General features: G+C 54.0%; 1 long non-coding RNA gene across 5 annotated transcripts; it reads right to left on the minus strand.

Moving 5' to 3' along the window:
* Window positions 1–2,604: 2,604 nt before the first annotated feature.
* On the minus strand, window positions 2,605–26,756 carry LOC104970145 (uncharacterized). Of its 5 annotated transcripts, none has more exons than XR_009492819.1 (5): window positions 25,797–26,756; window positions 11,473–25,190; window positions 10,530–10,745; window positions 9,065–9,476; window positions 2,605–7,042 (listed from the first exon to the last, which is right to left on the minus strand). It is a non-coding gene; the product is annotated as an uncharacterized lncRNA (long non-coding RNA). The 5 variants fall into 5 exon arrangements; XR_001495051.3 differs by having other exon boundaries at window positions 11,473–11,552; window positions 13,848–26,756; XR_009492820.1 differs by having other exon boundaries at window positions 11,473–12,052; window positions 13,848–26,756.
* Between the last annotated feature and the right edge of the window lie 388 nt (window positions 26,757–27,144).

Here is a 27,144-nt window from a genome sequence, read left to right on the forward strand (position 1 = left end):
GGCCGCTCGGCCTGGCCGCCGGAACCTGGGAATCCCGGAGCCGGAGAGGGGAGGGCAAAGGGGTGGGGGTGGGGGAGCGCCGGGCGCCTCAGATCCTGGGGCTGCCTTAGGCAGCAGGGGCCCGGGCGGGGAGGGAAGGGTGGAGGCGGGCCAGGACAGCAGCAGACCCGGAGGCCAGCTGCCGGCGCGGCCCGAAGGTCCGGTGGCTGCTGCGGGTCGCCTCCTGTCCGCTTCTCTTTAGCCCTCCGCTGGGAGGCTGGACAGCGAGAGGCCCGCCGAAGCTTGGCCTGGGCAGGCGGAAGGCTGCAGCTGCCCATTCGTGGCGAAGCTAGGGCGAGACTCGCTCCCCCGGCAGGGTGCGCTCTTTACCAAGGGTGAAGGCCTGGGACTGAGGAGGAAAGGACTCCTGGCCGGCGAGCTTCCGTCCCCCGCTTCCCGCGTCCCCTCCCCCGGCTCCTGGAGGTTGGCCCCTGGCTCAGGAAGACCGCGCCTGCCTTGGAATGTCCTTTCTCCTGCCCACCGCCTTTCCCAATCCCATCCGCCTTCCAGGTTCCCGCCCAGATCGCGCCTCCCAATTGAAACCCTCGTAATAACAAAGATTACTGTTATGATTAGGAAATGTTGTTGTTTTTAGATATTCGGAGCCCCTTATAGAGGCCTGGCAGTTTTGCCTGAATGTTTTGCAATCCTTCAAGTCAGCTGTTGGGTAACATCGGGGGTCCCTGGGAGGCTTCATTGCAGGAGCAGGAAGGATGACATCGGAGACAGTAGAGGATACAGGGCCACTTAACTGTGTACACTGCGCAGCGTCCACAATGCCTGGTGAATGAATGAAGGAGAGCTGGGGGAAGTGCGTCCACCCCTTGCTCTGTCTTCTTCAGAAATCCCTTGACCCAGCCGGAGCCTGGTTCCCTGGGCACACTGTCACTCCAACTGGCCTCCCCATTTCTGCCAAAGGCACCTTCTCTTCTAGGGCCCTGTCTTGTCTCCAATGCACAAAACCACACCCCCTGGCACAAACCCACACCCCTGGCTCAGCTGGACCAACACCTGAAATACCACTGCCCTCACCACCCACCCAACTCTTCTCCCGTCACCTCCTTCATGACAGTAGCATGAGAAGTCCCCAAACTCCGGGCTGGTTTTTTTCTTTTTGGGTGTGTTGGGTCTTTGTCGCAGCCAGTGGGCTTCTCTAGTCGTGGTACCTCGGCTTAGTTGCCTAACCAAGGGTCAAACCTGTGTCCCTTGCATTGAAAGGCGAATTCTTTACCACTGGGCCACCAAAGAAGTTCCTCCAGGCTATTTTTCATTCCCAGGAGGCTCTGTAGACCCCCCTACCTCTGACCCTTTCTTACTTCCTTCCCGACTCCTAAATTCGGGCCACTGTGCCCTCTGGAGTTCTCAGAGGCTGTTCCGCAAAATCACTTTGATCCTTGGACCTTCCCCCTCCCCTTCTTACTCTAAATTAGGCATCAGCAAACTTTCTTTAAAGGGAATGTAAAAGTTATTTGCACGTGGAATCTAAAATATGACACAAATGACCATATCTAAGAAACAGAAACACAGACAGACAGAACAGACTCACGGTTGCCAAACAGGGAGGAGGAATGGAGTGGGAGTTCGGGATTAACAGATGAAAACTATTATATATAGGACGGATAAACAACAAGGTTCTAGTGTATAGCACAGTATTCAATATCCTGCGATAAACCATAATGGAAAAGAATATAAATATATATATATATTAAAAACTCAATCACTTCGCTGTACAGCAAAAATTAATACAACGCTGTAAATCAACTACACTTCAACAAAAAAAATTTTTTTTTAATATTTGTATAAGCTTCCTATTGCTACTATAACAAATTACCACAAACTTAGTGACTTAAAACAGCACAAGGGAATTACCTGCTGGTCCAGTGGTTAGAATCTGCACATTCATGGCCATGGCCCAAGTTCAATCCCGGGTTCGTGGTCAGGGGAACTGAGATCCCACAAGCTACATGGTGCAGCCAATTAAAAAAAAAAAAAATATATATATATATATATATATACACACATATACATACACTTTCTGGAGGTCAGACATCCAAATGGGTTGTATTTGGCTAAAACCAAGGTGTCAGCAGGGCTGCATTCCTTCTGAAGGCTCTAGGGTAGGAAGGGGAATCCATTTCCTTACTTTTCCAGCTTCTCGCGGTTGCCCACCCCTTCTTGGCTCCCAGCCCCTTCTATCTTCAGAATGCATCACTCCAACTTCTTCAGTCATCACATCTCCTTATGCAACTCTGACTGCCCCCCCCCCACCACCACCACTCCCTTATTGATGACCTTGGGCCCAAGCAGATAATCAGGAATAATTTCCCCATCTCAAGATCCTTAACTTAACTATATCTTCAAAGTCCCTTTTGCCATAGAAGGTAACTTATTCACAGGTTCCACAGATTAGGACATGAACATCTTGGGGAGGTCATTTTTCCGTCTACTGTACAATCTCAGTTCATACAAAACCTGGCAGAGGTTACAGTATGCTCCATCAATTTCACTCCTAGTTACACATCCCCCAAAAAATGAAACCAGGGACTCAAACACATGATCATATACCAGTATTCACAGAAGCATTATTCACAACAGCCAAAAGGTGAAAACCATCAATGGATCAATGGATAAACAAACTGATCTATTCAAACAACTGCATATTATTCAGCCTTAAAAAGGAATGAAGTTCTGATATATGCTACAGCCTGGCTGAACCTTGAAAACACGATGCTAAGTCAGATACAAAAAGTCACACATCGTATGACTCCACTTCTATGAATGATCTACAATATGCAAACACATTGAGACAGAAAGTAGATTAGAGGTTACCAAGGGCGGGGGAGGGGGAGGGGAGATGAGGAGTTATTGCTTAATAATGGGTATGGAGTTTCTGTTTCGGGTGATGGAAACTTTTGGAAATAGTGGTGGTGTTTGCGCAATATCATAAATGTAATTAATGGGACTGAATCGTGCACTTTAAAACAGCAAAGTTACCATTCAGGTGAACACACAAAAATTTAAAAATGGTAAATTTTATGTTATATGCATTTTACCACAGTTTTTTAAAAAGTTAACCAAAAAAAATTAAAAAGGTCAGTGGTCTGGATTTGACTAGTGGGCTATAGTTTGCTTGACTCCATAGGTGAGGGGAGGGGGCTACCGCAAGCCCCTTGTCTTCTCCCTTTGCTCCTTCTCCAGTTTAGGTTTCACAGCCCAGCAATCTAATCATCTTGCATGCATGCTCGCTTCTGAGTCCAGCCCTGGACTCCACCTGGACTCCACCTGGACTCCAGCCCTGGACTCCACCTGTCCTGCCCCTGCCCCCACCCCTGGATCTGAACAGCGCTGGGAAAAGGAAATCTCACCATCTTACTTTTAAATGCTGGACCAAGATGCTCAAGTGGCTCCTTTGCATAGCTGGCCATCCCCTCGTATGGCCCTGGTCCCTCCTCCCTCCCTTCCCAAGGCTTCTCTGCCTCCCCCCTGGTACCTGAAATCTGCTAACCAGCCAGCACCTAGATGTGGGTCCATGTTCTGTTGGTGCCTGGAGAACCCCTCCAACGTGTATTCTCTCCAGCAACTGTCCCCCACTCCTGCATCCTTCCCTCCTGCCTGCTACTGGCTCATTCCCATGTGGAGAACAAACCATTTTTATTCCCATTTAAAAACGGTGGAGTCCCTGGTGGTCCAGTGGTTAAGACTCCATGCTTTCACTGCCATGGGGCTGGGTTCAATCCCTGATCAGGGAACTAAGATCCCATCAGCCCCATAACTTGGCCAAAAAGGAAAAAAAAAAATGAGACAATCATACATCCCCTTCCAGCTACACTCTTGACTGCAAAGCTCCCTAAAGTGGCTGTCTATGCCCACTTTCTCATCCTGCTCACTCCATCCGAAGCCAGGACTCCATGAAAACTGCTCTCACTGGTGACTCCAAGGAGCTCTGTTTCCTGTCTTCACTGTATCTGACTTTTTTTTTTTTTTTCAGTTCCTGTTCAGGGATTGAACCCGGGCCCCCTGCAATGGAAGCAAGGAATCCTAACTATTGAACCACCAGGGAAGTCCCTAAATGACCTTCTTGAAGCTCTTTTCTGCTTAGCATCTGAGATATCCCGGGGCCATAGTCTTCAGACCTCATCTCTGTCTACACACACTCCTCACTCTTTGGACCACAGGGTTTCCAGAAAGCACTTGAGGCCATGCAGTGTGACTCAGAATCCAGGAGGTTCTGCCCCAACCCCAGCTCCTGGTGTTATCAGGGTGACCGCAGTCAAGTTCCTTAACCTGAATCAGCTTCCTGGTCTGTAAAACAGAAGCCCTATAGTACCTAGCTTGCAGGCTGACTGTCACAAGAAGTCACTGGCACACCTGGCTTGTCATAGCATTAATAAGCGGTATTTCCTGGTATCACTGGGTTGCCATGGGTGACAGTGGCCAGAGGTAGCTGGCCAGGGAGAACAGGGGAGGGACAGAGGAGGGGCCCAGCTTTCCCCTTCCCCTGCTCAAACTTGTCATGGTAATGAGACTTCCCTGGCAGTTCAGTGGTTAAAACTCTGCACTTTCAATGCAGGGGGTACGGACTCAATCCCTGATTGGGGAACTAAGACCCCATATGCTTTGTGGCACAGCCAAAAAAAAAAAAAAAACTTGTCACAGTGAAAGGAAGCAAGCATGTTGCAAGTTTCTTTTCTGTTGATCATGGTGCTCACCCGCTTTATAGTAAAGACACTCACAGGTAGGATCTGATGTGAAAACTGGCCTGCAGACAGTTTGCCCTTTAAAAGGGAAGTCTCTGTGAAGACTGTCATCAAATAACTGCCAGTGGACAATTGGTGTTAGAAATGCAGAAGATCAGAAATGCAGATTACAGAGCTGACAGACAGCCGGCCCACCTGCAGCAGGACTCTGGGGCTGGAGACCCTGGGGCAGACAATGCTTTGGAGAACAGGAGAGGGGACCGGACTGACTCAGCCTAGGGGAAAGAACCAGGGGCCACAGTGTGGCTAGGACACCGCAGAACCCCTGCCCTCCTTCCTCTATGTTGTCAAACCCAAGCCCAATCAGCCCACTTCCCCCCATTCCCCTTTGCTGCCTATCCCCCAGCCCCACTCCCAGATTCCAGGTAGGAAGAGTGATGAGCAACAGGCTCTTTTGATGACTGGATACAGAAGCCATGGTCTATTCACCCAGTGAAGAGTTGCTCAGCATGTAAAGGGATGAAGTACTGATACATGGCACAAGGTGGATGAACTTTGACAACGTGACGACCAGTGAGAGAAGCCAGACATAAAAGGCTGCATATCGTAGGATTTCATTTCTATGAAGTGTCTGGAATAGGCAAATCCACAGAGGTAGAAAGTGGATTAGTGGTTGCCAGGGAATGAGGCAGAGACATTACTTTGCCAACAAAGGTCTATATAGTCAAGGCTATGGTTTTTCCAGTGGTCATGTATGGATGTGAGAGTTGGACTATAAAGAAAGCTGAGTGCCAAAGAATTGATGCTTTTGAACTGTGGTGTTGGGGAAGACTCTTGAGAGTCCCTTGGACTGCAAGGAGATCCAACCAGTCCATCCTAAAGGAAATCAGTCCTGAATATCCATAGGAAAGACTGATGTTGAAGCTGAAACTCCAAAACTTTGGCCACCTGATGTGAAGAACTGACTCATTTGAAAAGACCCTGATGCTGGGAAAGATTGAAGGCAGGAGGAGAAGGGTATGACAGAGGATGAGATGGTTGGATGTCATCGCCGACTCAAACATGAATTTGAGTAAACTCTGGGAGTTGGTGATGGACAGGGAGGCCTGGCGTGCTGCAGTCCATGGGGTCGAAAAGAGTCAGACACGACTGAGCGACTGAACTGAACTGAACTGAACTGAAGGGAATGAGGGGGAGTCAGGGGGAAATGGAGGGTGGGTGCTAGGGTACAGAGTTTCTTTGGGGGGAGTGATAAAATCTTCTCAATCGATTGTGGTGATGGTTACAAAACTGGTTGTATTCAAAAAAACCCACTTAATTTTACACTTTAGATGGGTGAATTATATATAATAAAGCTATTAAATTAAACAGCTGTATTTCTTTAAAAAAATAGCTTTGTTGACCCTGAAGATTTCCAGAAGTCCCAGGAGCCCCAGAAACCTCAGGGATCTCCTAAAGCAAAGGGTTCCAGAGCATCTTTCTTCAGCCACAGTGGGATGTGACTGCCCTCAAGGTGCCATCAGTGCTACCCTTTCCAGAACACACTTGCCCTCCTCTGAGGCTGGTTGTAAGCTCAGGCGAGAGACGTGAGCCCTAAGACCATGGATTTAAACTGCAGCCAGGAGGGCAGGAGGGGGGACCATCAGCACAGAGGCTGTGGCAGGTTTCCACTTTACAGAGCGCCCGAGGAGCAGGGGACGGGTTTTTCTCAGTTTTAAACTTTTATCCTACATTTGCATCTAGAATACTGTTCTCCTCTTTGGAACGATGATGGACTTATTCCCTGTTGCCACATAAGATTTCCATCAATGTATTGGCTTGAAATGGAGAAGGCGATGGTACCCCACTCCAGTACTCTTGCCTGGAAAATCCCATGGATGGAGGAGCCTGGTAGGCTGCAGTCCATGGGGCCACGAAGAGTCTGACATGACTGAGCAACTTCACTTTCACTTTTCGCTTTCATGCACTGGAGAAGGAAATGGCAACCCACTCCAGTGTTCTCGCCTGGAGAATCCCAGGGACGGAGGAGCCTGGTGGGCTGCTGTCTACAGGGTTGCAGAGTCGGACACGAACAGTACCATTTATCATTGCCAGACGTGGCATGGCTGGGCTCTCAGCTCAAAGTCCTGCCGAGTGAAACTGAGGCATTGGCAGGGCTGCAATCTCATCAGGGCCTTGGATGGTTTTCCAAACTCACTGGTTGTCAGCAGGATTCAGTTCCTGCGGCTGTAGGACTGAGGTCCCGTCGTCGTGGGCTGTCGGCTCCTGTACACCATCCTCAAGCCCTTATCCTGTGGTCCCTCCATCTGAGGAACAGAGAGGGTCCCACACATCAATTCCCTCTCTGGCTTTGAATCTCTCTAATCTCCTCCTCCACAAGCAGCTGGAGAAAATCTTTTTTTTTTAAATGGCTTTGAGTGATTAGGTCAGGCCCACTTGGATAACCTATCTCTTAGGCAACTTATAACCTAATTACGGGAGTGATGCCAGGGTCACAGGTTCCACCCACACCCCATGTAGGGAGTTCACGAGAACAAAAGTCATTGGGGGGGTCATAGAAGAATTCTGCTGCCACAGAGGGGAGACCATGAAGGAGGTACAGAGAAAGTTAAGGAACTTCCCTCAGGAAGTACAGAGAATTGGAGATGGAGCCTGAAGCAGAAACGGGGGCCCCAACCCTAATCTGAAGCTTTATCCTCTACACAAACGTGAGAGAAGCAGCAGGTGGATGGACAAGATGGCCTTTCGGGCTCCGGCTGATGTTTCAGGCCCCAGCATGCTCACGTGCACACGGGGAATCCCGGCCTTCTTGGGGTTGAGGGGTGTAGATACCAGCTATGGGAGCACGGATTAGACCCCATAGAAGCATAAAGCCCTTGCCTGGGAGATGATCCTAAATGCTCCCAGGAAGGCAGAATGGGGGTCAGACGCCTCTGTTGGGGTTTGGAGCAAACCGCAATACCGGCCAATGCCCTTTCCTACCCTAACCACAGGGAGAGTCCTGGGCCAACAAGACGGGGGTCCCCCAACCACTAGGGGGCGACCAGCACACACAATGTTTTTTGTCCAGGCTCACCCTGAGTACATCTGGGAAACCCAACTACACATACCAGGGTGGAAGCTCTGACCACCCAGCTTCCCACACCCCCAGGGCCTCAAACCCCCGGCCACCAGACCCCGATCTCCAGATGCCCGCTTCCTTCTAACAGGCTGATCTGATTCACTTTGCTCACAAGTGAGCCCTTGACAAGGGGGCTGGAGCCCACCTGTGACATGTCCCCTGTCCCCTCTCTCTGGTCCCACCCTCGCACTCCGTGTTTCCAGGCCCGACACTGCAGCCCATGGTGGGGAGCCTCCTGGCTTCTCTTCTCTTCCTCCAGCAGCTCGCCCTGTCCAGGCTCCCCCACTCCCCAACCCTGGGAAATGTTCCTCTGCTGCTTTGCAACATGTCGACTAGGAGGAGCCAGGTTGTCTGCTTCGATTGGGTGCATCCCCATTATAAAAACTCAGTGAATGGCCATCCTGGCTGGACTTTCCATTTTAGACAGCAATGGTTGGCTGACCACTTCCTCAGTTGGTTGTAAGCCGTCAGGGCAGTTACAAAAATCCCACCAGGAGCCTGGGTCTCAGCACAGCAGTAAAGGGGACCAGGGGTGCAGGCGGAGGGGAGGACGGGGCCTCTGGGCCTCCGGTCAATATAAAGGAGGCTAAGTCGGTCGAGGCACCAAGGGAACTGTGGCCGGAGGGGACAAAGGGTCAGCAGAGGCGCCACAGGAAACCGGGAGGGAGCATTTGGGGTTCAAATGGAAAGCAGGAAGCAGGAGAATCAGGGAGGAGGGCTAGAGGGGTGCTGCTGAGCTCAAGAGGCTGTCCAGTCTCCCTCTGGGCTGCAGGCTTTCCTCTGAAGGAGACAGGGATGGGGAGAGAGGGCAGGACGTCCAGCCCCATCTGAGGATGGGACGGGACGGGCCAGGGGAGGGACGGATGTCTGCTCTGATGAGAAAGCAGACCTGGGTGGGCTTCGAGGGGAAGCTGATGGGAAACAGGAGGAGCTCTCCCTGGGGAGGGGGGCTCAGCCTGCCAGGAGGCCCCTGTGTATATGGGCACGAGAAGTCTGGGCCGCACGTGTGCCTGACACCTGCTGCTCTGGCGGCTTTACCTGCATCCCCCATTTCATCCTCACTATGGACCCCCAATCCTGTTATTCCCCGGGGACTTGCCAGGGTCACCTGGCCAGTCTGTACCAGTGCCTGGCTCCCTTCAGGCTCCTCTCAGCCACCTGGCTGTGATCATCCCCAGAATAGCCATCAGGCTGAGAACTCACTCACCTGGTCCCAGGGGTCCAGCCCTGCCCAGGTAAGGCCAGGTGCAAGAGGGCAGCTGAAGGATGTGTAGGGCGAGAACCCCATCTGCTGAAACAAGGCCAGGTTCACGGTGATAAAGAACCCACGTGCTGTGGATGAGAGTCAGGGCCAGACAGCCAAGGGAAGGAGCAACTCAAAGGGTCAGGGAGGGCTTTGGCTTCAAGTCTGGGCGGACAGGGAGAAAGAGGGCGAGCAAGCTCCCTGGAGGGGAAGCTGGCTGGAGTGAAGGAAGGTTTCCCGGTGGCGGTCTCCTCCCTCGGCCTCTCCGGACCACGCGCCCACGTGCAGCCGCACTGCTCCCACCAGCACACTGGGGGTTAACGTCTGTCTGGTGCAGTGACCACAGCGGCAGGCTGTGATGCCAGTAATGCAGAAGCTGAAATTTGAGAAGCAGAGGGGAGAGGGGCAGGGCTGGGAAAGGCTTGGCAGCAGAGAGGAGAGAGGGTTTCCCTGGCAGGAGCTGCAGCTCCGCTCCAGCGGCCAGAAAAGACCCTCCCTCCGCCCCCATCCCCTCTCTTCATCACCGCCCCTCTGCCTTAGGCTGTGGGCTGTGGCACCCACTCAAGGTGGTCCACGGTGGGCCAGCGTCCGAGCCCTTGGGCCACGGGGCTGCAGATCCGGGCTGCGGATCTGGGGAAAGCTGGAGGGCGTGCCCAGGCGGCCAGCGGAGAATGCGTGAGGCCCTGCCCGGCACTGCCGGAAGCGCTGGGTGGGGAGCAGGCCGAGGGCAGAGTAGGGAGGAGGAGGACAGGAGGTCCCCAGGCGCCCGACCTCAGAGGCCTGGCCTTGACTCCCCACTCCTCGAACAGGACTGAGTCATGGGAGATACATGAAGCTCCCTGCCCCCTCCCCGGCCCACTGCCAGCCTGCCTCTGCCCTGAGGACCGACCTCGAGTTCTTCCCAGGCCTGTGCGAGGTGCTGGGGACAACGCGAGCTGCTCATCTCCCTGCCCTTAGTCAGTCCCACAGACTTTCGGCGGGTCTATTATTGTGACCCCCATCACAGATGAGCAGATGGAAGCTCAGAGAAGCTCAGGAACGTGCCCGAAGCCACACAGCCGGAGTGGCAAAGCTGACTCAAACCTGGGATATCTGACAGCAGTTACCCACCACGCCACACTCCTGGGAAGGAGAAAGGAACAAAGCCCACCAGAAGGTGACCCAGGGCTGCATGCCAAATCCAAGAAAGCAAGAGATGTAAGGCAGCCCGGGAACCCCAGGAAAGAGGCTGCAGGTGAATGAAAAGGGCAGCAATGTTTGGGGCTTGTACTCCCCGAGGTGGTGCAAATGGCATCTGGAGGGAGCAGGGCCGGGTCTGGTCCAGCCTGGATCCATGGATGATGATGCTATGGCCACAGGGACCTCTTGTAACCCCTAACGCACATCCCTTGGAGCCGCTGGGTCACCACTGAGCAGGTGACCCACTCACCTTGACAGATCACAGAGGACTTCTGGGACTTCAGGTGTGCATGGTCCTTGTTTGAAGAGTCAGCAACATCTACTGTGCAGTAACAGTGGGCAAAGCTCTGCTAAATACAGGCAGAAACACCGGGGTCTGTTGACCAGGAGGCAGGAGGGTCCTGGCTCCATGGCTTCCAGCCGTGACGTGACCTTGGCTCACCTCTCTGAGCCTCAGCTTCCTCACCTGCCGGAGGGGGATCGTGTCAGCACTGAAACAGGGCTGCTTTGAGGATTAAATGAGGTGTTTGTCAAAAAAACACTTAGACTGGAAAAACCTCATCTTTACAAAAATGTGTACATGCATGTTCCTAGCAGCATTATTCACGAAAAGTGGAAACAACCTGAATGTCCTCTGATGGACAGATGGATAAACCGATGCTGATCCATTCAGACAGTGGAATATTATTCACCCATAAAAAAGGAATGAGGTGGATGAACCTTGAAAACACGGTGCTCAGTGAAAGAAGCTAGATACAAAGGACCACATATTATAGGACTCTGCTTATATGAAATGTCCAAAACAGGCAAATCTGTAGAGTCAGAAAGCAGACTAATGATTGCCAGTGGTTGGGGGTGGGGAAGGAGAGGAATGGGGAGTGACTGCTAATGCATTCAGGGTTCTGTTTTGTTTTAAATCAATGTAGGGGCGGGTTGTGCCATGCAGCTAGCAGGATTTTAGTTCCCAAACCAGAGACCGACCCCAGGCTCTGTGCAGTGAAAGCACAGAGCCCCAATCACCGGACCACCAGAAAATTCCCAAAATCAAAAAAAAAAAAAAAAAAACCAAAAAACTAGTTTTAAGTTCACAGCAGTATTGAGCAAAGATTCAGAGACTTTCCACTTACTCCCTGCCCCAACATGTGCAAAGCCTCCCCCATGATCAATCCCCACACGAATGGTACACATCTTACAGTTGATGAATCTGCTGGGCTTCCTTTGGGGGGATGATAAAAATGTTCTGGAATTAGATGCTGGAGACGGATGCACAACTCTGTGAATACATTAAAATCCACTGGATTGTAAATTTTATTTTTTATGTGTACAAACTGCTTTATTTATTTATTTCAGCTGTGCTGGGTTTTGTTGCTGTGCAGGCTTTTCTGTAGTTGCAGGGGGTGGGCTACTCTCTAATTGCAGCGTGCGGGCTTCTCATCACAGTGGCTTCTCTTATTGCGGAGCACAGGCTCTAGGTACACACAGGTTCAGTAGCTGCAACTTGCTGGCTCTTAGGGAACGAGGGCTTCAGTAGTTGCGGCCCAGTTGCTCCATGGCATGTGGAATCTTCCTGGACCAGGGATCGAATCTGTGTCCCCTGCATTAGCAGGTGGATTCTTTATCCACTGTGCCACCAGGGAAGTCCTGGATTGTCCATCTTAAAGGGGTGACTTTTAAGGTATGTGAATTATACCTCAGTTTTTAAAAAGCACTTAGTAAGAGCTCAGAAAACGTAGCTTTCGTTACTATGTCCTTCAACTTCAGAGAGTCTGTCGTCTAATGAAAGAGACAGATGAACATGTTGAAAAATCTTAGAGAAGAGAGCCAGGCAGCGTGGTCCCAGCAGTCTGGGACACCTGTCCTAGAGTCAGGCTCAGGGCACGTAGGATGTGGACAAGGGATGGATGCAGGAGCCCCCCATCGCCGAGGGGGCTGATGTGGTGATAAGCTCCACACAGGAGTGCCAAGCCCACCATGTCCAGAGGAGAATAACCGTGAGTGCGGGAGGCTGGCAGGGATCTGAAGAGGTAGCATTTGGACTCAAGTCCTTAAGTCGGAGGATGTGGGTGGTTTGGTGGGGATGAGCAGACGCCCAGATGTGTTGCGTCCCAGAGGGATGCTGGGAGGCAGGGCTGGCAGGAGTGGAGGGTGCTGAACCCAGGGTGGGGTGGGGTGGGGGCACGCTCCGTGGAGCACGTCCTGTGCCCCAGCAGATTCTGGGAGGGGCTGCACTTCACAAATAGCTGCAAAAAGCTTACAGGAGGCCGGCCCTCCACCCTCCCAGAACCTCCAGGTTTCTCTTGAAGCCTCCAAGAGGTTCCGACCACTCTGGGCACCGGGTTTCCTCTCCTGAGGAGCCGCGGGCCTGGGTTCCCCTTCTGAGCCACCCCCTCCCCCAGGTCCCCGGGTTCCAGGAGAGACAGGATAGGAGACGGGTGAGCCTGGGTCCCTCCCTTCACACACACACACACACACACACACACACACACACACACACACACACACACCCCACCCCGGTCAAATGACCAGGCAGGCTTATGCTGCACAGGGAGGGACAGACCGTCATTCCCAGGAGTGATCCTGGGCCCCTCCTCCAGCCCTGGTGGAGCTGAGGGCACAGGGAAGAGACTCCCAGGGGCAGGCCTGAACCTGCAGGCCTGCAGGTGATGCCCACCCACTTTTCCCCCCAGCCCTTTCCTGTCCCTCCTGCCTCCACCCTCTGCCCGCTGTAGTCCCTAACCCAGGGAGAAGCCAGACAGTACAAAATTCCTTGGAGAAGAGAAAGGAGCCTGCATGCTCACTCCCACATACACACACACATGCACACACCATTCTTTCAGCCCACAGGGCAGATCACAGAGCACCTAGATTCAGGACAGAGAAAGGCACCAAGGTCACTTAGCTCTGTGTCTTCTCCGGGCCAGACAGGTGCCAGAGGATCTGCAGGCATGGTCTCAGTCAATCCCAAAAAGAATCCCATGAGATTTCATAGATGAAGAAAATGAGCTTTTGAGAGCTTAGGGAATCTAGCCAGTGGGACACCCCAGTAGGTGAGGGTCATAAGGCCGAGTGCACTGCCTGGCAGAAGTGCCAGATGCCAGTCCTGTGGAGGCAGCTCACAGAGTGGCTTCTGCCCATCCTCTGGCACTGGCTCCTTTGGGGGACCACCCCCAAATCCCACCTTCTTTGTGTGGCTCTCGGGGTGTCAGCCATGCACTGGAGTGAGCTCCTGACCCGGACTTGTCCCATCCAAGTGTCCAACATGAGCTGGGCCCAGCTGAGCCAACGAGGGGCAAGCCGAGGGTCTCGCTGGAGCCCCAGGGAGAGGCAAGCTGGGAGTTCGCAGGCCTTGGGGAGCGACGGCCTGAGTGAAGCCACACCAGACACTGGGCCGGGAGATGCAAGCCCGTGTCCCAAGGCCACTGACAGCAGGGACGAGCTAGGCCCTCAGCCTTTGCAGTTACATCAGCTCTTAAGCAACTGGTCTTTGAAGGAGGGCCCCAGGCTGTCCTGCTCCCTTAGGGGCTCTGGTGGCTGAAGGGCTGGGACAAGGCTGGGGACGGGGCCTCACCTCTCTCCCAGAATCCTGGGTGGGGAAGCGTGGGACCCTGGCAGCCTCTTCCTCCTTGGCTCCCTTGCTCACTTTGACCTTCAAAGCTGACATCTGCCTGCAAGACTCCATCTCTCCTCCTGGAATCCAGCCTCCAGATGTCGGATCCGAGTCGGTGGCGGCAGCCGGCGGCAGCAGTGGCTGCCTGCCTCCCCCCAGAGTGAATCAGCCACATTCCAAAGGTGCGAACACAGACGCCGCGCCCTCGGCAGCCTAGGGCTGCAGACTTCCTCCCCAGGCCCGCCCGGCCCCTGCTCCCCTCCCTGCCCGCCTCTTCCCAGCCAAACCGGGCTTTGGGCTTCCTTTCCAGAGACATTCTCCTGGAACTGGAACAGAGAAAAAGCAAGCCACTGGGGCTGGGAGGCACCCCGACCCGCCCTGCTGGCTCTCTCCCCTGCAGGGAGTGTGGACCCCAGCCCGGCGCCCCGGCTGTTATCAGTACTTGCTGTTCATTCACGCTGCAGGAATTTACTGAGCACCTACTATGGGGCAAGCAAGAAGCAAGCCCCTGACTGGCCGGAACCAGACCCAGCAAGAGTCAGAATCAGCTCCACAGACAACAATTCCAAGTGCAGGAAGAACTCTTAAAGAAAGAAAGAAGAGGCTGAGACAGAGGACAAGTAACAAAGGGCGGGTCTCTCTTGGGAGTCACGTGTAAGCTGAGGTCTGAAGGATGAACGGAAACCTTATCTACAGTCACTTCTCTGTGTCCCGAGAACTACAGCAAAGCAACCCCAAAGAATGTCTCTCGATTCCTCAGAAAGTTTTTGAGTTCTTGTGTTCATGCCTTCTGTCAGCATTGATGCAGGGAAGTCTGGCTAATTATTCTGATTTCTTTTTGACCATGTTGTGTGGCATGTGGGATCTTAGTTTCCCAACCAGGGAGCAAACTTGAGTCCCCGGCACTGGAAACGCAGTGTTAACCACTGTCCCCCCAGCGAAGGCTCCTGGCTAGTATTTTTTTTTTTTTTAATAAAAGCTTTATTGCAATATAAGTCACATAGTATATAACTTACCATTTTAATGTATACAATTCAGTGATTCTTCAGTATTTCAATGTGGTACAACCCTCACCACAATCCATTTTAGAATATTTTCATCACCCTCAAAGAAACCCTGCCCTGCTTACCACTTACCCATGCCACCCTAGCCCCTGCCCCAAGCCTCTGGCAACCACTCACCTATTAACTCTCTATGGATTGGCCTATTCTGAACATTTCAGAGCAAAGGAATCATACAGTATGTGGTCTTTTGTGTCTGGCTTCTTTTGCTGAAAGAAGTGATATCATTCATCCACATGGTAGCCTGTGTCAGTACTTCAGTCTTTTTCCTGGCTGAGTAATATTCCAGTTGGTTTCTCCATTCATCCACTGATGGACCTTCGGGCTGTTTCTACCTTTTGACTGTTGTGAATAACGCTGCTGTGAACATCTGTGTACAGGTTTTTCGTGGACATGTGTTTTCTCTTGGGGGCACACCTGGGAGTGAAGTCGCCAGGTCAAATGTGACTCTATCCTGAGGAACTGCCAGTGGCCGCACCACCTGATACGCCCAACGTGCCCACTAGCAGTGGGAGAACATTCCAATTCCTCCCTCTCTTCCTCACCACTTGCTGTTGCCCCTCCTTTTTTGTGACCGCCATCTGCTGGGTGAAGTGGTACCCCAATGGGGTACTGAGCTGCATCCCCATTCGTGACTGCACTGTCCCACTCCCTGAGGATTCCAGTGTTTCCAAGCCCTACAACAGGTCCTGCTGTGATCCTCCTCCTCCTTCACAAGGGTCAAACCCTAATCCAGTCCAGCGCCTGCAGACCTTCAGGTATGAGGAGCAGTGGAGAGGAGAGACAGGCATCCTGGTCTGTGCCTCCAAGGAAGCGAGTGTGCAAGAGGAGCCTGGGCAATTGCCTCCAGGAGTTCCTGCAGGAACTGAGGCCTTCCTCTCTGCACAGAGTGGGGTTTCACCTGTTCCTTCACGCCACGGCCCTGGATAGTACGCACACCATAAATAACTGCCGAATGGGTGAATGAATGAACAGGAGGTGAAGAAAGAGAACCCAGAGTCAGGATTGGCGGTTAGAAGCTAAGGCTCTGGGGTGAACTGGTTTCCACTGAAGCCCACCTCTGCTGCTTTACAGCTGCGTGCCCAACTTCCTGGCTTCTTTGAGCCTCCCTCGCCATCTACAAATTGGGCCTGACAGTGACTTTCTACCTGACAGCATTTTTTTTTAAGATTTATTTTTTTATTTTTGGTTGCATGGGGCTTTGCTGCAGCACAGGCTTGGCTACTCTCCAGCTGCCGCGTGTGGGTGTCTCACTGCGGCGGCTTCTCTCATTGCGGAGCACAGGTTCCAGGTGCACTCGGGCTCAGCAGTTGTGGCGCATGGGCTTAGTTGCCCTGCAGCACGTGGGATCTTCCCAGACCAAGGATTAAACCTGAGTCTCCTGCATTGGCAGGCAGACTGTTAACCACTGGACTAGCAACGAAGTCTCTGACAGCATGGTTTTGAGGATTAAATGCACCAAGCAGTGTTTAAATTAAATTAAATGTGCCAAGGAATTCTAGACACCAGGTCACATATCATCAACCCTCACAAGTGCTTTGTGAGATAAGACTGTTGTTATTAATACCTGCTTTGCCATTATAGACAAGGAAATGGGGATTTGGGGGGCTCAAGAAATCTGTCCAGGCTAAAGGCCAGGAAGGGCAAAGCCAGGATCTGAACGAAGACCCGGACTCCAGGCAGGGGCACTGACTCAGTGCCACGTGGCCCCTGACACAGATGGGGAAAAGCCAGGCAGCCTCCAAGTAGTCCAGTTCAGCTGACACCCCTGGGCTGAGTCAAGCTCTCAGAAAGTGAGGGGGCCACTGGGGAGTTCAAAGGCCCCTAACTGCAGTGGCCAGATGAAGGGACTTAAGAGATGTGTGATGGGGGGTGGGGGGCGGGAATAAAAGAAAAGGTATTAATACAAAGAGACCCCTAGCCTGGGACACCAGGACAGACACCCGTGTGGTGGGTGGAGGTGTGTGTGCACTCAGGGGTCTGGAAGGTGAGAGGGCACTATGACTTTTAACAGGGAAAGCAGAAATAAGTCAGAAGTTTCCAGCAGGAAGCCTGGCTACTGGGATGGGCACTCTTTCCTGTCAGGGGTACAGCTTGGAAGGAGGATCGAGGAATCCACGGTGGGTGGACCCCCCTCAGAGTGACAGGTGTGGCCAGACTCCCCTCAAGTCAGAGCCTGTATCGAAGAGCTCCATGGGGTTAGCCGAGGGGAGATATCAAGCTCGCCCCTGAAAACGTCGGGCTGATATACCTCAGAAGCTGGGTAGTATTGGGGGGACTCTCCTGAATAGAGATGGGGTTCCTCTCTCACTTTAAGAAAAATCCATTTATTTATTTGGCTGCGCTGGGTCTTAGTTGCAGCAAGAGAAATCTTCCTTAGGGCATATAGGATCCTTTAGTCACAGCACATGGGACCTAGTTCCCCAACCAGGGACTGAACCCAGACCCCTTTAACTGGGAGCACAGAGTCTTAGCCACTGAACAGCCAGGGAAATCCCTCCCCCTCACTTTTGCCTCTTTACCTGAGGAAAGGCATCAGACAGAAAAGGACCAAGGAGGGAATCCTAGGGAATACCCAGTTTTAGGGGCCCACAGGCAGGCAGGCAGTGCAGACCCCGGAGGGCTTAGGGAAGGACAGCTGGGAGGAGGTCTGCCCAGGGGGAAGGCTCAGGACAGCCCGGCGGTAAGCGGCTCAGCGGTAATCGGGTGATGGGGTAGCCTGCTCTTTGGGGGAAACGGCCGGGGATGGATCAAAGCAGAGCTATCACTTGAGACGCCATCATTTATTTTAAACAGGGAAGAAGCTCAGCTGATGACAGCACCCCCAACGGAGAGTGGAATGCACTTAAATCCAGTCGTGGAAAACATTAACACACACAGCAGGCTCTGGATCTGCTAGAAGGCTCCAGAAGGGGTTTCTCATGGCTGCCTGGCTGGGAGGTCCAGGACAGTGGTTTTCCAGGTTTCAGAGGACCACATGCATCTTAACCGCTTGGGAGCTTGTTAGAAATGTGTATCCCTGGGCCCCGCCCTCAGTAAGTCTCTCAGTTTGAGAACCACTGGGGCTGTAAGGCTCAGAAGCTCTCCAGCTCAGTAGGCGACAGACAACACAGAGACTGATCTGAGGGGACCAGCTCTCAGCTCGTTCGGGCATTCTCTCCAGGTTCATCCCTGTGACTTGCAGGACTCAAATGTGACACCTCAGACCTCTCCCCCTCCACCTGGACATTCCCACACTCTCAGCCTACCTGGTCAGCGGCCAGAGCTCCAGCTGCCCCCTCAGTTCAAGGCCAGGGTGTACGGAAGGTTCCAGGAGCCCAGGTAGGATGAGTCATTCTCCTGGGGAAGCCCTCTGCCTGGCGGGTGCCCCCAGGGTGCCTCTGGCCCCACCTGCAGCACTCCCACCCTGAGAAGGGACTGACCTATCTGACTGTGTGGCTGAGAAGAAAGAAGAGCAGCAAGTGTCTCCATCCCCTTTGGTCATTGTCCCCTCTGCCATCCCTACAACTCCACAGAGTATATGTGTGTGTGGGGGGGGGCAGGCGGCGGGGGTGGGAGGGTGTCTCCAGGCCAAACACGAAATATATCTCCTCTACAGGGTGAATCAGCTCCCTGAGGGGCAGGGCTCTGGAGTCAAATGATTTGGACTAGGATCCCACCTCTGGTCCTTTAAAAAAACAAAATTATTTGGCTACATTGGGTCTTAGTTGGGGTACACGGGACCTTCAATCTTCGTTGCAGCATGCGAGATCTTTGGTTGTGGTATTTGAACTCTTAGTTGCAGCATGTGGCATCTAGTTCCCTGACCAGGATCAAACCTGGGGCCCTGGACTGGGAGCCAGGAGTCTTGGCCACTAGACCACTAAGGAAGTCCCCTCTGCTCCTTGACAGCTGTGCACGCTCAGGCCAACCACTTAACCTCTCTGAGCATCTACCAAACGGGCCTGATGGTAAGTTCCACTGTGGTCCTGCACCACCAGGACTGTGCTCCTGCACCACCAGGACTGTGCTCCAACACACAGGAATGGGGCACATGCCGAATCCTCCCAGTGCCACATTTCACACCATGGCCCAGAGGCCGAGGCTGGAGTCTGTGCCAGGCTAGAGGAGGGGCAAAGCTGAAGACTCACCCCCCTTGCCCTGTTAGAAACTCAGGATCAGAGGCATAAGCAAATCTTCACAGGAGATTGCCCCTTCCCACAGCAGAGAGCGGTCAGCGTGGCTAGCCAAGCCCAGATAGGAAGTACTGAGGCCCTTTCCCTCTGGTCTGCTGCTGCTGCTGCTGCTAAGTCTCTTCAGTCGTGTCCGACTTTGTGTGACCCCACAGACGGCAGCCCACCAGGCTCCGCCATCCCTGGGATTCTCCAGGCAAGAACACTGGAGTGGGTTGCCATTTCCTTCTCCAATGCATGGAAGTGAAAAGTGAAAGCTAAGTCGCTCAGACGTGTCCGACCTTCAGCGACCCCATGGACTGCAGCCTTCTAGGCTCCTCCGTCCATGGGATTTTCCAAGCAAGAGTACTGGAGTGGGATGCCATTGCCTTCTCCGCCCTATGGTCTGAGCAGTGGCCAAAGAATGTGCTGCAGGTGCAGACACGGGTGGGTTTCGTTGTGTGTGTGTGTGTGTGTGTGTGTGTGTGTTAACCTCTCCAGGCTCGCAGGGATGTTTGGGGGATTCTGCTTGTTCTGCACTTGCTGGTTGCACGCACACAGAGCCTGCCTGTCTGGTTGACTCCGCCTTTGTTACTGCTCTGGAGCACTGAGGCTCACAGGGCTCTCCCCTGCCTCCCCCTGCCTCCAAGCAGCCTCTTCCAGCCTCTGGGCCTTCTGTCCTCCCTTCCCAAGCCCACTTGTACCTGCTCCAGAGCCTGGAGGGATGACAAATGCCTCCCAGGCAATAAAAGCCTTTCCTGGGTAGGCGGACATCCTCGAAGACTCCTGCTACATCCTCCTTCTGTGTAGATTTCAGGCTGGATTTCAGGGCTGGGTATGAATTACAGCAGACTGGCTTTGGGGAAGATTGTTAGCTAAAGGGCCCTGCCTGCCCGTCCTTCCCTTTGGGGAGTCAGTCACACCCTCTCCCTCCAGCACTTTGGGAGGAAATTGAGGTACAGCATAAGAACCTGACTGGGTCAAGGTCACCCTATTCTGGGTCTCCTGGGTGTATCGGGCAATGACACCAGTCTCCTTGGGCTCCAATGCTGTGTGACCTTGGGCAAGTTATTTAGCCTGCCTGAGACTGATTTCCTCTCAGATAATGCTAGCGCCCAGGGCCGGGCTGTCCTGAGGCTTAAAAAAAATAATATACATAGAGCACCTAACACTTTGCAGGACACCTGCTCAACACTGAGCCATTATTATCATGATTCCATCCTTTCCTTCTGCCTGTCTCCATTCCAGCCACACCAGCCTCAATGGCCGGCTGCCCCCGACACCCCCAGGCACCGGCCTGTTTCCTCGCTTCCTCCGGGTCTTCGCTCAAAAGTCACCTTCTCCAGGGCCCCCCCAGCGGCCTGGGTGGTGCCCATCCCGTGCTTTGTTCTCACCCTGACACTCATCCGACATACTGGACGTTCTACTGATGCACCCGCCGGCCTCTCTCGCTCTGGAGCACAAGCCCCGTGAGGTGCAGGGCTTTTGCAGCCTTCTGTACCCGGGGAGCCCGCGCTGGAGTGAATGGGTTCCTGTCGCGCCTCCCGGGTTGCGGGCGCGACTGCGAGCCTGACTCAGGGACCAGATCGCGCCCTGGGGGCCGCCAGGCCGGGTCTGAGCTAGAGGAGCAGCGAGCACTGGGGCCTCGGGCCGGGGGGTGGTGGAAACCCAGGCCCCGGGGGCCGGCGCCGGAGACAAAAGGTGACCCTACCTGCGCTAGGGGCGCGGGTACCTCCCCCAGGGCGGCTCCGGCGCGCGCCCCCGCGAGGTCACGTCCGGGGCGCGCCGGCCGGAAGCAGGCCCCGCGTGCAGGGCGGGAGGGGCGGGGCGTCTGCGGCAAGACCACGCCCCTCCGGCCGCGGGCCCGCGGCGAAGGCGGGGCCAGCAGGGACAGGGCTGCCTCGCACTTCCGCTCTCCTCCGCCGGCTCGTTTATATTCATGAGGCGAGGGGCGGGTCCCGGGTCCCCCATCCCCACCCCGCGGCGCCCCGCCCCGCCCCCAGGCCGCGGATCCCGCCTCGGCGGAGGCTCCGGCCCCATTGGGGCGCCCCCGGCTTCCGCCTCTGGGAGGGAGTTTCCACTTGGTCACGACTCAAAAATGTGTCGCTCCCGCTCCTCCGCCCCCTCGTCCCTACCACGGTGGGGTCTCCTCCCTCGGAAGACAGCGGGGCGGGGTCGGGGGAGGGGCGGCTCCTCCTTCCCGGGGCAGGTCCGTAGGGATGGGGCTGACCCTACCCTCCCTCCCTCCCTCTCTCCAAGTTAGCGCCTGTAAGAATCCTCCTTTTTAGAAACGGTATTGATAATAGTTCTAATGGGTTGAACGCTTACTCCACCAAGCACTGCGTGTTATATGAACTACCTCTTTAATCCTCCCAGTAGTCCAACTCAGCTAAATAAAACACTGTCTCAATAATCAGAAGATCAGAAAGTTGAGTGATTTACCCACCACCACACAGCCGCACTCCTTAGGCTTTTTTCCGGAAAGGTTGGTACCGTTCGGCTGAAGTGGCAGGTGCTCACCCCCGCCCCTTTCAAGAAATGGGCTTATTACTTAAGGCACTCCAGGCTGGCTGGGCGTGGCTGAGGAGTGGATCTGAAAACCTCCTTCACTTGGGGAAGACTGGGGGAAAAAACAAAGCAGGGGGGCAGGACAGGCTGCACAATGGACCCGATCCAGTGCAAAAATGAAAATGCACTGGGTCTGTTCAAAATTATTAATAATCCCAAGATGGTGAAGGCAGAACATTCAGTGCAGTATGGTGGTGGTTTAGTCGCCAAGTCGTGTCTGACTCTTGCGACCCCATGGACTGTAACCTGCAAGATTCTTCTGTCCCTAGGATTTTCCAGGCAAGCATACTGGAGCGGGTTGCCATTTCCTTCTCCAGGGGATCTTCCCGACCCAGGTATTGAACCTGGAGTCTCCTGCAGCGCAGGCAGATTCTTTACCAACTAAGCTACCAGGGAAGCCCCAAATCACCCTTGGTGGTGGATGAGCCCTGATGTGTCAGGTTTGTGCGACTGAACAGGTGAATGTCCATAGAGCCCTGATGAAGGAGCTGGGGGCACTTATAGAGGCGGAAAAGCCAGCATGGACACCCCCACCTCCAGTGTCTGTCTCTCCCTGCCCAGGAACCTCACTCCAGGCTGACGTCTAGAGCTCAGCCTCCAAAACTCCAAAAGCTGAGTGCTTCAGGCCCTCTAGGGGTCAGGTGTGTCTCCAGTGGGATAGTGTGTGTCAAACCCAAAAGACCCTGCTGGTCCTGGGGGCTGTGCCTCCCGGGTGTTCTCAGTCAGGGGCCCTGCTGGCAGGTGGGCTGGGTCATACATGCTGGGCCCAGCAGGGCCCTCAGTTCTGACTCAAAGCCCTTCTTTCTCTCTGGAGCTGAAAGTGAGGAACAGTCAGGGCTGATTCCCAGAATAAACACCCCACCCATAGTTAGCCCCAGCCTTGCAGCCATGGCAAGCCAGCACCAACGGGGAGAGAGCTCTCCAGGCTGACTGCTGAAGGTTAATAAGTCACCCTGATCTCACTTCTTGCCACAGCTCCATCCTTGTGCCTGGGCCCCACTCACAGTGGGTTGCAGGCTTCATTAATAATAATAGCGCAGCTACTATTTGCTGCGCTGTTTCTCCCTTCCAGCCCTTTGTGTTCCCTCTTAGTAGAGCCTCATATAGCCCCATAGCAGGCATGAGGATCATGGTTTCCCAGAGAGGGAAATTAGGAGAGAGTTGATGACTTGGCTGAGGTTTAGGGCTAGAGTTTGGGGTTTGATAGGTACCATTCATCTATCCTGGTTCCTATTACCTCTCCTACATCTGAAACATTCAGGCTCACATGTTGTCTTGTATTATTCAATTCCAGTCCCTTGAATAGATTAAAGGCTCTGGAAAGAGAAGAACCATATTTATACAGCTGAGTTTCTGCTGGACTGAAACTCATCATGTGTTAACCAAAGAGCCATGTACTAAGTGGGCAGGTACATGTGTGTGAATGAGTGAGCCACGTCCCCTCTGGGTACTGGGTAAGGAGCCCACCCTAGACTGAGCGATCCCCTTGGAAACCTGGATGATTTGCTAGCCCAGCACGCAGCATACCCTCAATAAATGTTGTTGAATGAACATGTGATAACAGTTTAATAGGCATCTGTTGAATGAACGGGAACCTAGGAGATGTTCAATAAATGTTTATTGGGAATTCCCTGGTGGTCCAGTGGTTAGGGCCTGGTGATTTCACTGCCGGGGCGGGGGTCGGGGTGGGGCGGCTTCGGTTTGATTCCTGGTTGGGGAATTAAGATCTTGCAAGCCACGCAGCATGGGGGAAAAAAATGTTCATTGATGAAGGATAAGGGACAATATTCAGCCCCCAAATATATTCAGCGATTATCTTAGTTCCAGTGGTTATAACAAAATACACAGGCTGGGTGGCTTAACCAACCATTATTTCTCACACTTCTGAAGGCTGGAAGTCCATGATCAAAGTGCTCACAGACTCAGTTCCTGGTGAGGGCTCGTATCCTTGCTTGTAGACAGCCACCTTCTTGCTGTGTCCTCACATGAGAGGAAGAAAGGGAGGGAAAGAGAGAGCTCCAACTTTCTTCCTCTTCTTATAAGGGCACCGATCACATCATGGGGACTGCATGAACTTATTTAAACCTAATTACCTTCTAAGGGCCCCATGTGCAAATATTATCACCTCAGGGTTGGGGGTAGGGCTTCAGTATATGAATACAGAGGAGGACACAAACCTTCAGTCTCTAACAGCAATATTTATGATGATGCCAGGCCCTGGGCAGGACCCTGTAGGGGGGGGTGACAAAGCAGATACTGTCCCCTCTTCTACTTCCTGGGGAATTTATGCTCTAACAGAAGAGACAGTACATAACACATGGGAGGGGAGCAGGTGGCAAAGGATGGGTACTCAGAGTAAGGGCTCCTGGAAGGAGGAAATCTAGTGTCTTACTAGGGAAAGAAGACATCCCTGTTCACCCATCTTGCACTTAGAAGGAAGAAGCCACACTTGGCCTGACTACCATAACAAATGCTGCCTCCTAGAAAAGCATACCATGAAAAACCCTCTCTGAGACTGGCCCTCTGAAATGTCCCACACTCCATCCCACCACTTAGCTGATGCCCCAGGGAGGCAGCAATTATAACAAATGCTTTGGACTCAGATTGATTGAGACCACAACTTGGTCTATGCCTCTTTCTATCTTCTAAGACCTTGGCCATGTCACTTAATCTCTGCCTCAGTTTCTTTCTCTGCAAAATGGGAATAATCATAGGACCCACCCTCAGGGTTATTGTGAATATAATGAAAGTAAAGCATCTCATTCAGAGAAAGAACTGGTCTGGCTGAGAATTGAGGGTTTCTGGTTGGGTCGACTCCACCAAAATTATATATAGAGTTCCTCATTCTTGTTGGGTTTGCAGGTGCCAAATTTAAGGGTTTGTTTGCAGCTAAGGGGACACCAACTGGGTCCTGGAATTGAAAAGCAGCGGGTCAGGCTTAATGCTACCTGCTGTGGGTGTACATATGTGCCAAGTTGCTTCGGTCGTGTCTGACTTCTGTGACCCTATAGATTGTAGCCTGCCAGGGCTCTGTCCATGGGATTCTCCAGGCATGAATACTGGAGTGGGTTGCTGTTCCCTCACCCTCTCCTCCCACGGATCTTCCTGACCCAGGGATCAAACCTGTGTCTCTTATGTCTCCTGCATTGGTAGGCAAGTCCTTTACCACTAATGCCATCTGGGAAGCCTCTTGATTCCTAGTAGTGATTGCTAATGTGTATTGAGAATATACCTCATTTAATTTCCATAACAACCTCAGAAAGGAGATACTATTATTTACCATCCAAATGTGGGAATCCTAAGTCAGAGTTCTCACTGGGAGCAACGTGCTTGTCCATGAAAACACAGGGGAGCAGAAAAACAAATGAGAAAGTCCTCACGGGTTAAGGTTTCTTGTGGTCAGGTCCCCTCATAGTGTGGAGACCTGTGGATTTCACTTGAATCAGTTGCAGCTGAACTGTGAGACCTCGAAGGGCAAGGATGGCTGGGATTGTTCACTATCTGTCCCCACTGTCGCTGGCATCCTGTAAGCATTCCATAAGCAGTTTTAAGATTTAAAACTAGCCCCTTGTGTACCTTTTATTACCATCCACCTGCATTCCCTCGCAGCTGGAGCCTGCAGGGCCAATTGGAACGAAGTGAGGCCCCAGGCTGCAGGGCCCCCGAGGGCCAAATCCGGGAGGCCGGAAGGGGGCGCTCTGCGGCCCTCGGCCCCTGCCCCTCCCCACGCCCTGGCTGGTCAGCGGACCCAGAACCCAGAGCGTCGGCCCTTAACAGCCCCCTCCTAGGAGGTGCTAGGTCCCGAAGCTGGCCTTCCCTCGGGACCATCTGCCGGCTAATGTTTAACCCGGCCTCACTCCACATTATTCACACAGGGAAACTGGGGTGGGGTGGGGACAGGGGAGGTCACCTCCAAATGGTGCGGGCCTACTGGCCTTTCATGTATCACCCAATAGCCTCTTGTCTGTTCATGCAACAGTCATGAGTACCTATTACTTGTCCATTTATGCAACCTATTATGTATCCGTTTGCTGGAAATGTAATGAGCATTTACTACCTGCCCACATAACAGCTCACAGCACCAATTATGTGCCCATTCACCCAACAGTCGTGAGCACTACTATACCTACCTGACCACTTAAGATGGAATGAGCAACTGCTCTGTGTCCATCCGAGAAACATATCTATGTGCGGGAGCATGGGGCCAGGCACTGAGGTCGCTGAGTGATGAAGATCTGCTCCTCTCAGGTTCAGGCCGGGCACCAAGCGCAAGAATGAAGGCAAAATTACACCCAGAATCAAGACGCCTCGCTTAGAGTGCATGGTTTTCCTCTCCCGGACTCCTCAAGGCCAACTGGCAGCGCAGGCCAACACCAGGAGGGTTTGTTTTTGAACCAAGATTTGCCACCAGACAGCAAGAAGATAATTGGGCGGGGTCTCCGGGTTGACCCAAACAAAACACACTTAAAGAATTCGAGTCTGGGATTCAATCTCAGGAGGTTGGAAATCAGCTTAGCCTGCTGCAGCTGATTTCTCACTCCTTGCACTTCCTAATCGCCCGCATCGCGCTGGGCGCTGAGGGTCCAGGCGCGATCAACGACCCTCGCAGGCGCTCGCGCTGACGATGTAGGTTGTCCCCAACTGCTGGCACCAAGACCGCGGTGGGGACTCCTCCCTATTCCACCGAGAGGGAAACTGAGGCCGAGGACAAGGCGAGGACCAGCAGCCCGACGTCGGACGGGAAGGAGGGGCTGAGACCAGCCTCGAACCCTCGCTTGCGCCGCCCCAAATCCGGAGCTCGAGCCGCTGCCCGGCGGGCGCTGCCCGCGCGTTCCTGGAACTGGGCTGGGCGGAGAAATCAGGGCCCGCGGAGAGGCACTGCCGCCGCCCTCCCCGCAGCCCCGGGCCGCTGGGGGCCTGGCCAAGGTGACCCCGCGGGAGGCAGACGAGGGGCCCCCGCCCCCTCGGCCGCCGCGACCTCCTCCATCTTCCCGGTCTTCGGGTCTTTTCCTCTGGGCCCACACGCCCTCCCGCCGGTCCTCCTCCGCGCGCCGCCCCCTCTCCGGGCTTCCCCGAGGGCGGGACGTCCCTCCCCGCCCGCCCGCCCCCCCCGCCCCCCCCGCCCAGGCCGTGTCCTAGCGCTGCCCTCGGGCCGGGGGCGGGGCCGCGGGGGGGGGACCCGAGGATGGGGCAGAAGAGGACGCGCGCGCGGCCCTGCCGCGGCCCGGCGCCCCCTCCCTCCCGGTTCCCGCTCCCCGGGGCCGCGCCACCCTCCCTTCTTCCCCTCCGCCCCTCCCCCGGCTCAGCGCCGGCTCCCGGCCGCCCCCTCCCCCCGACGCGCACGCCCCGCCTGGCAGCTGGCGCCCCGGGCCTGGGGCCGCGGCGGCGAGAGGGGTTTGCTGGGAGGGAAGCAGCGGGGGAGGGAGGCGGGGGGGAGGCCGCCCCCCGCGCCCCTCCTCCTCCCCCTCCTCCGCGGCC

Source organism: Bos taurus, chromosome 25 (genome assembly GCF_002263795.3).
Source record: "Bos taurus isolate L1 Dominette 01449 registration number 42190680 breed Hereford chromosome 25, ARS-UCD2.0, whole genome shotgun sequence".
NCBI lineage: Eukaryota > Metazoa > Chordata > Mammalia > Artiodactyla > Bovidae > Bos > Bos taurus.